Here is a 15,395-nt window from a genome sequence, read left to right on the forward strand (position 1 = left end):
GTTAATTAACGTCGGGTGATGAAGAATTGGAGAAGCAAATGTGGCGGAGTATGACCTTAATCTAGCAAAAGCCACAATGCTCTCCTTGGTACTAACTGCGCAGTTCCGCTGCAGAACAAAAAGGAGCCGTAGCCCAGAGTTGAGCATACATCACCGGCCACCCCTTTGAACGGGTGGGGATAGGAAGTCTAGTTCTAGGAGGATAGTGGGGATCAACGGAGTCAGTAACCCTTTTAGCTGATGCCTAATTGCCAATGCTTTCCTGGTGCTCCAACATTATCCGGGCCTCGGCCAAGCTCAAGGAAATAGCGGCATGGTCCCTTGTCTCTCGTTAGTTAGATCATCTAATAGACGCTACCGAATCGGCTAGCTATCCATGCACCCATTACCTTGTCTCTGTCCTATTTCAAGTGAATGAAATAGAGAAATTTATCTTCAGATTTGTATGGATTATTGTTCATCTCACATTTTCGTTCACATTTCCTGCCATGTATTCAGCAATATATTTACTTCCTGAATCCCTTTGAGTGTTTGCTTATTCCATGGGTACTTTTTCAATATTTTTTTTTGTTTATTACATTCTATTCTAAATCGGGGTACTCCCATGGAAGAGTTAATCTATCGAGTTTGAATTTGGCGGTGATGCATGCACTTTGAGTGCCGGCTGCTAAATTTAAAGCCCTACTGAAAAATCCAGCCATTTTTTACTATATTCGTACATTTTTTAAAACATTAGCGTCAATAATATATTTATATCGATGTTCATTTCAATAAAAATGGACTTTGCTTTTCTTTATGAATGAGTTGAATAGCATGTATTGCTAATTTTTAAATACATAATTTAACAATGAAAACCTACTGTTTTTGAAAAATAAAAGAGTTGCAACATATGATGTACCGCCATTGCATGCATGATAATTTTTTAATACACTCGATTCGAACTATTTAAAGCATGGAAATCATAAAAAAGCATTGTTCCAAGCAAAGCTTTATAAATCCTGGATGAAAAAAAGGGTCAATGCATCCTCGACGAACGGTCGAGGCCCATTGGCCCAAAGAATTTTCACACTAAGTGGCCTAATATGAGGATGCCGGTAGCTACAGAGGACTATTCGTCCTCAAGACATAAATTGAACTCTTTCTCCATCGACCATTTGATTTTTGAAAAAACAGAACCCCTAAGCAGTAAACTGGAAAAGTACCACGGGCGAAATGTTACGGCTTCACGCATAAAATGCCAATTAAATGGAAAGACGTAATATTATGTCCATTGCAATCCTCAGAGGGATTAGTAGGACGTAATATTACGTCCATGGCACGCAAAGTGTTAAGAGAGAGGGCCTTGAATTACGGTTCGAAAGTGGATGCTCTATTTTCGAAAATTTGGAATAATTATGCATCTGTGCTTAATACGATACTATTGTCAATTGAATTACGTTCGGCTCGACATCTTTCCATTTCTACATGATACGTGTATACTTTCATGCTTCTTAACCCGTTCTACTCGCGTACCATGACACGCCAACTCTTAATCTTGATGCGTGTAGCAATTCGCCATTGTAACAGTGACATCTTAGAGTTTTTATTTATACTTGGTCAACGGTTGTTAATCATGCATTTAATTTTCAAAATTTGAATAGCCTCTTCTCTTATTTATGGCAAAAATTTTAATGCATTTAAGAAGGCTGATATGCTGCCTGAGTTGTGATTGGAAGAATATTCCTGCCTACATTATTAACCCATACCATCATACCCACCATTGTCATAATTAGCCAAGCTACTCCAGTTGAAATTGCTGCGAAAAGGGAATATTAATCAATATTTATAGTCGAATTCCCCACATATCTACAACAATGCCCACGCAGTAATTTAATGTTGTTGATCGCGTCGCGCCGAAACGTGGAGAGGACTTCTATGACAGGCGTTGGATTTTCCTCGTGCCCACGCCGTTAATTGATAAACATTCTGTAGTTTCGGAGCCGTCAAGAGGAGCACGCGGTTCCATTTTATGCGAAGTCGTTTAAATTCATCAGGGGTGCTCACGCGTCGTGCTCAATCAATATCCGGCGCCCCTGGTTTCCGGTGAATCGGTAGCGATTTCATCCCCCGCATTGAGGCACAGGGGCGGCCTCCCGGAAACCCTCCATTAGCGCCATGGCAACCCCTTAACGACACCCTTTCAATGTGCCCCTCCCTCACCCAAACAAGCCCACCCTGACTCCCATTGGGCATGTACATATCTGACCGTTGTATAAACACAGCCTCACACCAGAGTCACCCCATCACGTAGCCAGCGTTCCGCCGTGACCACGTCGAAGGGCGCTTATGTGTGTGTGGTATACACACCCAACTGTCGGGCCAATTTCCGTTATTTTCCCAACATTCTGTGCGCTCGTGCTCAAGCGTATCTTGTCAAGTTGATGGGATCTGGTGTTAGAGCACAAATTATGACCGCGAGAGAGTTTTTTTTTGTAATACAAAGTCGCTTCGAGAAGCTATCCACTTCAACAGCTACTTATCTTGTTGGCGTGTATAGGTTGTTTTATATAGGCCGTACCCCATTTCAACTGGTGGCTATAAGGTTTCTACCGTTTTACCATGTGCTGTGGTCTACGCTCCTAGTTTTAAGGAAATAGCGAATATTAATGAATATACCGAAGAAAAACACCGTTTTATTTTGTCATACTTTCATAATAATTGGCCTTAATTTTCCTCAACTCACCATTATATCTTCCTTTTTAATCTTAAGTTATTTTTAGGCTATTTATTTGAGAATTTTCGGGTTTACAAAACTGAAAACTATGCTTAAAATTTGCAGGTGGTAGTTAAGATGCAGAGTGCAGACGTTCAATTCAGTAGGAAAGCTATTAATTCGTTAATATTATTTGAAAGTAGTTTGGGGAAAAATATTTCCTACATGATTGTAAAATGCTTATTTTTAAATTATTCGTGGACTATAATTCCCTCTGGGTGTAACAGAAACAAATTAATGTATATTGGATGTGCGTACTGTTTACTTAGCTTAAAATGGCTGAACGTCTGTAATTAGTACTGATGATTCAACTGCTGTCTGGCCTCGAAAAGATATCCAAATTCAATGAATTATATTTAACTATACCTTAAAGTTCACGGGAGCACGTTTGATGTTTCTCAGTGAAAAGCATGACGATAAGTACCAGAAACACTAGGTTGCCCGCCTGCCATACTCTCCGATGAATATTCCGGTGAAATTTGACTATTAAGGAGTTGTTACGAAGATAAGGCAGTTTTACTTCTTTTTATGCCCGTTGGGCGGAATAATTGGCAAGATCGAATATCCCCGCAAAGATGCCTAAATTTGAGTCGCCGGTAATTGTCTTGCCTTTCGAGGACATGGGCTCGCCAGACGGAAGCGGTGGAGGATTAAGAAAACGACGCGAGCGCCACACTTTCACCAAAAACCCGCAACATCCTTTTCCCCACCTTTAGCCTTGACATACTTGAGACTGAAATCACCGATGGCAGCACTGAAGGCGCTGACGTATTTTGCCAATATGGCCACCGCCTCGAAGATAGTGAGATAACCACGAATTCTCATGGAGGTTGTCATACTCAGTTCAATTTAACTCTGCGGGTGAGCTGGTGTGGCCAAAGCAAGTGGAGATGAGGGGAGGGAAAGTTTCTCGACATGTGACTTTTCCTTTGCCAATCAGCAAACAGTAGCCGTGGCCTCAGTGAGTCGCTCTCAGACCTCCGCCGAGTGAACGTCGTGAGTCTGCTCGTGGAGCAGTGTTGCCTAATCTCACGCGTTCTCCTTGTAAGTGACTAAGTATGCCTTCCACCAACGGTGCCTCATTCAGCGCGGTAGCTGGCAATGTCACTGGCGTCTGTGAAAGGATTATCCTCAATGACTTCCAAATAAGTAGGCATATTGTCTCGTTGCCGGGGCCAAATTACCTGTGGCCATCTATGACTCACACGTTTTCAGTGATAAGTAGGGCGGCTACGTACATTTGGCAACATTATGTTCGCTCCTCCTCTCTCTTTCGGTTCTTCCCCTCCCCTATCAGCGAAGCCATCCGAGAGTGTCCGGGGTCTCACGAAAGCTCACCCGCAGACATAAAGTGAATAGACTATAATATCTGGAGTCGCAGTTTTCGAGTTTTTATCGTGGTCAAAGTTCCACCACCTTAGTTTCACAATTTTGAACTGTCTCCGACAGATATTCTGAGCCGGCTAAGTTTCGTTGTAAATATGAATTAAATTAAGTGAAAAACGCTACCCTAATTCTTTTTATATTTCCCGTGATTTTCATTGGATTTTTCTCATCATCGCAATACTTCTATCAATGTATGAACTCTGTGTCTGTTAGCAACTTTACTGGTGGGGATAACCTTGAAAATATACTAACATTATTATTGTGTTTGTTAATTTATGTTGGCTATAATAATACTCAATACTTGTATGAGTGCAGGTAGATGACTAGTTTACTCTCGTGAAATTTTATTTTCTGCTGAGTTGGCTGTATTACGTAACCATGGTGATTGATGATAATTTTTCCCACGGAAAAGATGTTTTGGTCATGACTTCACGAAGTCTACCGATGAAGTAAGGAAAAAAGGCCTACATCGTGCGTCCAATAGTTTATTTTTATGTATTAGTGAGTTTTGACCAAAGATTTCACCAAATAGAAAGCATTTGCCCTTATGGGAATGTCAATGTTTTGGTCAAAGTGGGCTTGTCCTACCCAAGCACCCCCATTCCGGCCACACTTCGCTCCACGCTCGAAACCAGTGGTGCCCCCTCCAGATATTTACAACCTTATTTCGAATACTAAAAAAGACGATCCTCAAGTCTGGGTAAATATGGGTAAATCTATAGACTCCGATGCCGATGGTAAAACAGTAGAAACGGCAATCAGCGTAAAATAGTTTGGTAATGCGAGTATAAAATGTCATTTATTGCAAACCTTAAGCATACTGGGAACTATTATTGTTAAAAGTATTCTGCTGGTTAAAATATTTCTGTGGAACATTTAATTCAATTATTTATAAATTTTTTCGCTGGCAAATAGTTAGCGTTAAAAATTATACTGCGTACGCGCAGAGCGAGAAACGGAAAGAAAATGCGCCTCTTCTAGATATATTACGAAACAAATACGTATGAAAATAGGAATATACATTAAAAACAATAAAGTTCTTTGAATCTAAGGTTTGCATTACACCACATCGCCATAAAATTAAAAGGAAATTTCAATTATCATTAAAGGTTGATCGTTGATGGCATTAAAGCGTAAAAGCTTGCTACAAACCTTTATATAGCTTATGGCTTAAAGTCGTGAAATCAAACTACTGCGAGCATGCATTATTTTATAGTTATGTTACAAGGTACGTGGAGGACAGAAGAACGAAGGGAACGACGAAAGGAACTGGAAAAAGATAAAAATTGCCGACGCAGATTGAAAATAAGAAATTGTGGAAATGAGTGAAAGGGTAGGTGATAAAGGAGGAGAGAAACTGGATTAAAGGAGTCGAAATTTCTTTTTAATTTCTATCCGCCTTTCCGAGGGCTACCAGCATCCCGGCGGGTGACCTCCAAGTACATGTGCCGGAAGCAGGGAGATGTCGTGACGCAACTCGAGAATGCAGACAAGTGAGGCGCCAATCGCCAGAATTTCTACCTGAGCCAAAAAATGAAGTCTTCAAACAGACATACACTTTCCTTGAGGATTTGAGAAATTATTAACGCTTGATTCTTGAGAGTGAGAGTTTTTTAAAGCTTAACTATTTGCCAGCGTGAAAATTTAATTAAATTAAATTGAATTAAATGTTCCGCAAAAATATTTTAACCAGCAGCATACTTTTAACGGTAATAGTTCCTAGTATGCTTAAGGTTTGTAATACATCACATTTTATATCGCATTACCAAACTATTTTACGCTAATTGCCGTTTCTACTGTTTTACCATCGACATTGGAGTCTATAGATTTACTCAGATCATTGTTATCGACGGCTGGAACCAGACAATGATTCATCCTATTCACAGAAAACCGAAACTGAAGCTCTACGCTTCGGCTCCATTGCTTTCAGACCACTTTCTCCCTCCGCAGCCTGTGCGGCCGACTGTGCTGCTACAACTTTTCTCCACGGCGGATTGAGGAAACACACTCTACATCGTGTGGATAAGAACAGCCACCCGCTCCTTTCCAATTATTATTTTCCTCTATGTCCCTCTTAGAACGGCTTCTTATCCTACATCCTCCAACTCGAGAATGTTTTCTAGACGATTGGCGTTAGAAGGGGGGTAGGTAAATATTTATGGCTAACTCGAGAGACTCGACACTGGAGATGAAATAGTTCTATGGAAATAAAGCGGCTTCCGGAGTTATTCTTCTGTTTTTTTTTCAAACACACTTTTCTCTATTTACTACTTTTCCTAAAAATGCTTAGGGAAAACATTCTAGCGTCTAAACTTCACGGTGAAAATGAAAAAGGATGCCGGAGTTCAACATTTATTAATAGGCTATGGTTTCTTTTTTTTCAGCTTATGTTCGATATGGCTTATCTTTTTCATTGCCCTCAGAAAATTTGGCATGTGGTCGGGATTTGAACGTCGTAGTCTATTCATAGTTTTTGATACCTGCGCGCTATCAATCTTGGTAAAAGGAAATTGGAAATGTCCAAACTGAGATATTTATTCAACTGCAGGGACACTAGCCATTTGCTGATGTGTGAGTAAACAGTCTCATGTGATTGACTATTGTTGAGCATAATTTTCCTCTAGAGTAAGAATAAAATTATATTCTTTAGGGAAAATGTAAATCATGACTTCAAGTTTGATGACTGCTTGTACGTACATACCTTACCAAGATGCTGTCCGGTTTAGTTTCGTTGAGGTCACCGTGTGTAATATACTTGCGAAATGATACTCTAACACTTCCATTTACATGACTTCATCTCAATGAATAGCATTGTGTTAGAAATTGAAAGCGTGAAAAGCGTTTCGTATTTTTATTTTTTTTTACTTTCATTTTCAGAAGTTTATATAGTCAAGGACCGTTCACCACTATGGTCGGATCGCATGACCAAAAATTATTGCTTGGAGGTATTTCTGTCGAAATCAGTTCTCAGTAATGGTTATCTTAGGTATCTCCAGCCTAATCTAAAGCCTTTTGTTTCTGTGACAGTTGTCGCGACAGTGACGAGAATTGATTGCTTGGTAAATGATTTTGTTTCCCGTGAACCTTTGTGATTTTTGGAGGAAGTTTATTTTGTTTTTCCCCACTTCCCTCGTATTTATAACGCTTGTATAATCTGGACTTAGTTGTTCCTCAAATGGCTCACTTTCATTGAACACCCCCATATTTATCCGATCATTCAACTTAATTTTTTATGTGATGAATGGGGAGATTCAAGTTTAGTCGAATCCCAGGTCACCAGCTACCTTATTCATAGTGTTCATTTACCTTTTCGTAAAAATACGGCTGTATAGCGTACATATTTATAATACCATGCGAGCCAACTCTTGAGTGTCTGGCGGGGGGTGACCAATTACCAGCATGTAGCATGCAAGAGGATACCAACATGCTCACCACATGGTCATAAAAATTTTACGCATAATGACAATAAAATACTGTCACATTCAGGCAAAGGCAAAACTTTTCAACGGTTAGTGATTCATCCCTTTAGTAAATCTATGCAATGTTAGAAAAACAGAAAAAAATATGAACGTAGATGGGTCATCCTCGGAAATAAAGTCATTAATTTCATTTATCGAGACACCGTTGCAATCTCTTACCTCTCTAAGGCTTCCTCTACTTGTGTATACATGTCAGTGAGAATTCACCCCCTGGTAAAGAGTGTTCAGCTGGGTGTTGTTCATAAATCAGCCTGCGAGTGGCGGTGATGTAAAGAAGGGACTAGGGAATAAGATCGTATTGATTCTTCAACTAGATTGAAAATTCCCCGAAGGCAAGGGTTCCGTTTCCGATTATGCTTTGTTGCTCTAATCTGCGTTAGGAAAAGCACAGGGCCGATTCAGCATGCAGTGAGTTTTCGTACAACCTTTTAAAAGTAACGCCATTAGTATACATTCACCGAAAATACGGACATGTGTAAAATACACCGCGTTCTGCGATGCAGTTATCAATTTGGGAGAATATTAGAAAGGAATCGACTTCCGGAAGGCTGTGTGCCGGACCAGAGTAATTGTGTGCTAGTTACTGTTTTGGAGTATCCCGTGCGAAGGTTTGACTTTTTTCATAGCACCAAATTTCTTACGTATTATTCTGCAGCCCTCACTTTCTACATTTAGTAGTTCCTGTAATTCAGTGGAGAAATGTGCGGAATTTATCTATGTAGACTGAAGTCACCTGAAGAATACAGCTGCAATACTGGCGAAACTGTCTGCATAGTTGGACACACGCGATGTCAATCTCGTATTCCTCTCCGCTGAAACTTTGCCGCTCCGCGAAAACCTACACAAGACTGTACTTCCCTAGTTATTCCTACTATTATTCTTTTACTTCCCTTATTCTTCTTATTAGGTCTTTTCCCTTGTGTCCTTATTTATCTTCCCCACTATTTAGCTCCTAGCCTTCCTCGTGGACATTTCCTGCTATTTTTTCTTCCAATAAATATCTCACGTACCGACATTGTCTAGTGGAAATTATTATCCACCGCATTCTTTTCTGATGCTTGGTGCTCCATAGTTCCCTTTCATATGCTCCTTTTTCGGTACCGTTCTTCGTTTTTCACCCTGTCCGTCCATTTGATTTTGAGCACCAGTTGCCAGCATCAGATCTTGAAGGCCTCTAATTCTTTTCTGAATAAAAAAACTTTTTCAATGGTATATATGCCTGATCCGTGTAGCTCCAATACACAAAAAATATTTCACATGCTATTTCCAAGGTTTAACTAGATATATTCACTAGTGAATCTTTCTAACACGAGTGCGATGTGACCAAGGGAAAGGAATTGGCCCAATTGGCCCACCACCTGAAAGTTTGATGTGGGTTAGTACGGGATGGGCTCTACCCATACCAATTCAAACCTACATTCTGATTTAATCTCTAAGAGTGTGATCAGTATATTCATTGCAGCGAAAGGACTGATTTCCACTTTTTTTGCATTATTCCCATTCAATAACTTGTTAACGAGTGAACACAGGATACGCGTGGGTTGAGACGTACCAATTGTTACCAGCGTCGTGGAAAAGGGGTACGCTTTCGGCGCGAACAAATTGCAGACAAAAGAATTCAGAACTCTGATGAAGCGTGATGAAGGCAGATGATCAAGCATGGCTAAGAGGGGGGTGATAGTTTTTACTCGAAACTCTCATTTGAGAAAGAATCAGTGGATGGGAAAGTTGGAGGAGCTTCCTCAAAGAGAAGAATAAGAATTTCAAGTTTGCCGGCGATGAAAAGGCTTATCCGTTTCTTCGCTCAACTTGGCATGCATTCTCGCTCAAACGCCTTCAATTGTTTCGTTCTGTATCGACCACTCAAAACCGAATGCTACAGCTATTTCACTTTCCTCCATGTTCTCACGGCCGCCAATATCCCCCAGATTTTCCCTTTTGTCCTCACTAACTTCTGCGATTCAAACTCTTCCTCGCATAACTTCAGAAAACCATTCTTCTTCTTCAATCTTCTTTCGTTTTCATACTTTCTTCTTTTTTCATCTCTATTCATCTGTTCTGTCCATCTGTTCTTCCTGAATTCCTCCAATACTCACATCGAGTGCTTAATTTCACAACAGTGGGAACGAGTTGATTCATATCCCCGGAATAAAACTAAAAAATTATCTCAATTTTATGAGTCTGAATCATAAATTATGATGTATGTCCAATCATTCACGGGTGTGTTCTGTAAACAATTGGCTATTCCTTACAAAGAAGTATATAATTAATTTAATAATCTATCATTCCAAGTGAAACTTTTTATGTGATAATGATGATTCATTCTATAGTAATATATTTATAAATACACTGCTGGATCAGTTTACGAGCGTGAAATTTTTATCAGATACCGTGGAAAATTACGGTTTCCTTTCATCACATTAAAGTTCTATAATTCCGTTTTGTTCAGCCTGAATATTCCACAAATCTTGGGTCTCATATGATTAGAGGTGGGATACAAGGAAATAAAACAAGGAGTTTGTCAGAAATACCTACCTAGATGTTAAAATATCGAATTTACAAGCGTTTACAACGTTTTTTTTACTAAATGTCTTGCATTCCCGAAAACAGCATAGGTAGTGTAGTTGATGGTGTAACCGGATAAAACGGCCTCCATACATTTTTTAGTTCTGAATTTTGGAGGTTTCATGTTGAATGAACCTTTTTGCTTTGCCTTACAGTTTAATGGGCTACTGTGATAAGCATGTTATGTTGTAAGGGTTAGGTTTCTATTAATTCCTTTCAAAACATTACGTCAGAGAAAATCATAATTCCTTGGATCAGAATATAATCGATCATTGGATCATCATAATTGTTCATCTTATGTTAGCAGGATTTTTATGACAGTATAATATCAGTAGAAGTTGTACTGTTCTCGGATAGGATTAGGAAATATTATATTCAAAAATTACTTGCTCTTACCATTTAATAGCATTTTTCTGTCTCCTGATAATTCGTTAATGATATTGATAATTGAGTGTATAATAATGTAGACTAATCATTTTTACTGCAATGTCCTTAAAAAAACACATTACCCTTTCATTTATTGGTAATTTTCAATTAATGTTTAGAATTTCACATTATGATAATTAAAATTCGAATTAGTTTTACTCGAAAAAATTTGGTCGATAGTTAAAATGCCAGTTTCTATTTTTTTATACTTTCCATCCACAAATGAGTGGAAAGGTCGGAGAACAGAATATAACTCTCTACGTGTTACAATCATTATATCCTCAATTCTCAGAAATATTATTGCTGGAAGAAAGTAAGCTTTACATTTCTTAGTGTTTTTATAAACCAAATCAATTTTTAATCGTCGAAGAATAATTAATTCTATTTTGCTTACCTTAAAATGGAAAGCTTATTTTCAAACATCGTGCGAGATTATTTCCCCTTATTTTGTGATCATATAGGTATATTAGGTGAAGATAATTGAATGTATATTCCGCTGCCTGAACGACAATATTTACTAACTCTTGTTTTTCAAGCAAGAACAAATTCCAAAAAATGAATGTATAATGCTGTCAGGGAATAAGAATTATGGGAATTTAATGAAATGAGCTTTAAGGAAAATTAACATTCTCTGAGGAAGTAATGGAAAAGAAAAAGCTTCTCCCATGTATTTTGTGTAAAGATGGAATAACACTTCCATTTTGACTCAAATTTAAATTAGTCTTACTCAGAAATTGGTTTATTATCTATTAGTACATTTGATTATTGTCTATTGCAGCTGAAATCTATTTGACGCTGTGTTTAACTTCTGCAGATTAATCCCATATTTATTACTTCATATTTGACTCATATATACGTATATATTACTTTTCTATTGATTTATCTTTTCTTTGTGGGCTAAAACATAATGAAACGTTCTTTCCCTAATTATTTTCCAATTTTCTCCCGGAATTTCCACGAGATTATTGATTTACGGCAGATTGGACTGATATTTATAGCCTTGTTTACTTTAAGTGCCTTACAAATAGAAATGAATTTCACGTTACGTCTGTTATGAAACTTAATTTTGCTTAATGAACAAAGCCCGGGATCAAATTATCTGAAGAAATTTTAATAACGTCCCGTTAAAGCGAATCCGAGGATGGGCGTGTATATATATTTGTGTTTCCCTTTGCTACTTTATTTGTATCCTTCCCCGTCTATAATCCCCGTTCGCTCCTGTTATGCCTTGTCTCCTCTGCGAACCTCTTATCTCCCTTTCCTTCTCCTCGCAGTCCCTGGGTCTTCTCTGCCTCATTTAATGACCGCGTGCTCGGGCAAGAGATGTTGTTGCCTGGGGCCCCCTAAAAGAGGGGGGAGGTTTAACAAGGTGGAGGGGACTGGCTCTGGTTTTTGTGCCCACGTGGAAGAGACAGACTGGGGGGAAAAGAGATGAGATTCGAAGACTCGAGCGAGGAGCCGGATCATATCATTATGCGACCATTTAAAGGTTTGTTTCACACGCAAATTCCAGTTCTCCGCCCTCCCCCTCCTTCTGCCACTCCAAACAGTTCCCCCTCCTTACATGGTCTTCCACCCACCCCTGAATCCTCTCAACACCCCATCCCCCATCGGACCCTGGGTCCAGAAGCGATCCCACCCCTTCGTACCCTCCCCCTCGCTCTTAAAATTTTCACCCCTCGTGAAAGGCGCACGTGAAAATTCACTCCCCTCTTTTTCCGCCCTCGTTTTATCGACTGAAAAGTCCCCGTTAACCATGTTCTTCCTTTTTGCAGTTTTCTTCCTCATCCGAATGTCTTGTCTCCCCGTACCGTTGCCTCTAATTGAGTGTTCCCTTCGTATTCGCTTGTTTTTTTCCACCCCTTCCTCTTCCACGTTCCCTCATTTGCGTCTGCATCGTGCCATTCCGTTGATAATTCAATTCCTGGTGTTAAAGAAGAGGCGTTCAAAAGAGTACGATTGCAGAGAAACAACTAATGGGCTCATTCAATGTATGGCTTGGTTCGAGTGAGAGTTTTCTTGGAATTAGTTTTATTTGTAGCGCCCATCGGCATTTGTAGCCATAAGTGATACGACATTCCCTATATTATTTTTATGATCAAATATTTTTATGCTACATTTAAGGGCTTCCAGATGCTATTAGAATTCTATTTCAATTCATTTTCCTGAAAAAACTGATTACTGAAATGTATTTTTATTTTTTTACGTTCACTCTTTCAATCATTTCTTCGCTGGCCTCGATGGCGGTGGTGTAAGTTCACGCCTGCCAAACAAGAGGTCGCGGGTTCGAGTCCCGCCTGGGTAGATTTCCCCTATCCAGTGCATGGTTGTTTTTGTACGTCCGATTGTTAAATTTGTTGAATACCCCGATATAAAATTGCCGATATGAGCTGTAGTCGGTGCTTTGCGGATAAAACTCGTATGTTCTTTTGTTGTATTTTTTTGGCATTGATTGTGTGCTATGGCATCAATTGTAACGCCATGGATGAGCAAAATATCTATTTGCGGACGTGTTATACTGCAGTAAATATTATATGCCGAACATTTAAAATGAAGATGAATCCCATGTTTTATCGGGTTTTGTTTTGTTATAATAGCTGCTTGTGAATCGTAATTATTTAGACAGCATTATTTAATGTTCAACGTCATGTATTCGTTTATCTTCATTTCCAGTTTCGTGTCATTAAACGCGGTGACTGTTGCGATTTTTTCTTTCTTTGTTCTATAATCGCTCCCGTTCAATACATTTCCACTCATGGCCATTATTCAATGTTGGATAAAGTTTAGGATTGCTGGATTTTGAAATCAGCCTATATATTGTTTCCGAGAATATCAATGAAAAAGTTTAAATCCGACCCTTCTTCTTGATTTTATTTCTGCAGCTCCACGCGGAATAATTCTCGGCTCTTCATTGTTTGCTAGTCAGCTCCGAGCCGACAGTTTTGCCAACACAAATCCTTTTTTATCTTTTTCTCTGCCTCTAAAAGGACTTCCGCATCATCAAATTTTATATTCCTTGTCCATTTCCATCCATGCTCGTCCATTGAAAGTGAGAATTTCGCCTGTTATCCCTTTCTCCTGGGTATATCGAATAATATTTTTTTCCCATTTCCAAAACCCATGCTATCCAACGTTGATGGCACTTCATTTTGACGCAACGATCTTGTCTGCTTACTGATGGGTTATTATCGAGGTTGGATTCAAGCTATGACAGAGATATCCAATCAATAGGTTTATGCTTTTCTGATATGATGCTTTATTCGTCTTTTCTATACTGTCCCAAATAGATTGAGGTTTTCAGTTGGAATATTTCTCCTATGCATTTAAGGTATAGTTATCATCTGAAGCCTTTAGTATTCTCAAGCCTCAGAATGCCAATAAGAGGAGTATTCTCAAGCCTCAGAATGCCAAAGTCAATTAGAGTTGTGCATGAAAGCTTGGTGTTTATATATTGTTCCATATTTATCATTTTCTCAGATGCAGTAAATATTTCCCTTTTTCCTTGAAAATGATGACTATATACGTTTGCAGATTTTTTGGGAGAACAATTTTTCCTCTTATTTCATCTCACTCAGTACCCACATACTACCGCTGGTTTTGCCATCTTTATAGCATTATCATATCCTAAAGGAAAAATAGTAATGCCCTCCAAGTATAGCAACCTTTTTTTTCAACGGCCTGCTTATATGCAGTAATAAAAGAATCCGTATTCATGAATTATAGTATTTTATTAATTGAAGTGCTTTTAATTTACATTGATGGAATAAATATTTTAATCATAGTTTATAAATGTTTCATGTGGAACTTAAAATATCGGCTGATATCCTTTTGTCTCCTACATTCCTTTATGCTTTGAATGTTATTGTTTGTTCACGCACTCATTTTGGCAATGATACTTTGTGCAAATGACAAGAAAAAGAAATTGAAATTATTTCTGCAATCCTCTTTGTATTTATCTCGTTTCATCAATTTCCATTTAAAATGGCTATTTGTTCACCTTTTTCACCGTAATAAATTAAGAGATACATTATAAATTTACTCCTCTCAGGCATATGCTGGATTGAGATGATTTTATTTTTGATAAATGAACGTTTCATTGATACATATTTAAACTCATTTTAAAAGGATTTAAATTCACCTTTATAAGTTCAAAAAGGAGAATTCAACTGTTTGTTTACAGAATATAGTAGTATTATGTAAAAATGAAAGCCTAATGTAAAATATGCATGTCTTTTATGTTATATTTCGAATGCAAGCGAATTTGGTTCGTCAACATATTTCATGTTTTACAAATAAATCCACGTGCTCTATCATTACGCAGGGCATAAAATGTTTTACGTCGGAATCTCGATCTTGCAGTTTGAACACGTTGATTATCTTAGTAGCGTGTTAAATCTAAAGATGTTTGAAAAAAGCCCTCGCCTACCTCGCATTTTCTCTTGCATCCTAGTTAACTATCTACAAACCAAATGTGGACAAGTAACACAACCTAAGCACTAAGAAACAAAGTCAGCATCTCGTAACAAAGGGTTTACCAGGGCATCATCTCTCTGTACTTCAAGTTGATGTAAAAATAGCCCAGGACTTCTTTAAGCTTTCCTTAAAAATACTAATCGATCATGAATATACGTGACTGCGATTCTTTACGAGCAGAATTTCGTGCAATTAATCCCGGCAGCCTTGGCCGCGTCTCGGCGAGGGAAGTAACTTCTCCGCATCTATTCCGTGGGAGACAAGTCTATTAGAAATTCAAAGGCCGTCCGAAGCCCTCAGCGTTCCCCTTGCTG

Source organism: Ischnura elegans, chromosome 10 (genome assembly GCF_921293095.1).
Source record: "Ischnura elegans chromosome 10, ioIscEleg1.1, whole genome shotgun sequence".
NCBI lineage: Eukaryota > Metazoa > Arthropoda > Insecta > Odonata > Coenagrionidae > Ischnura > Ischnura elegans.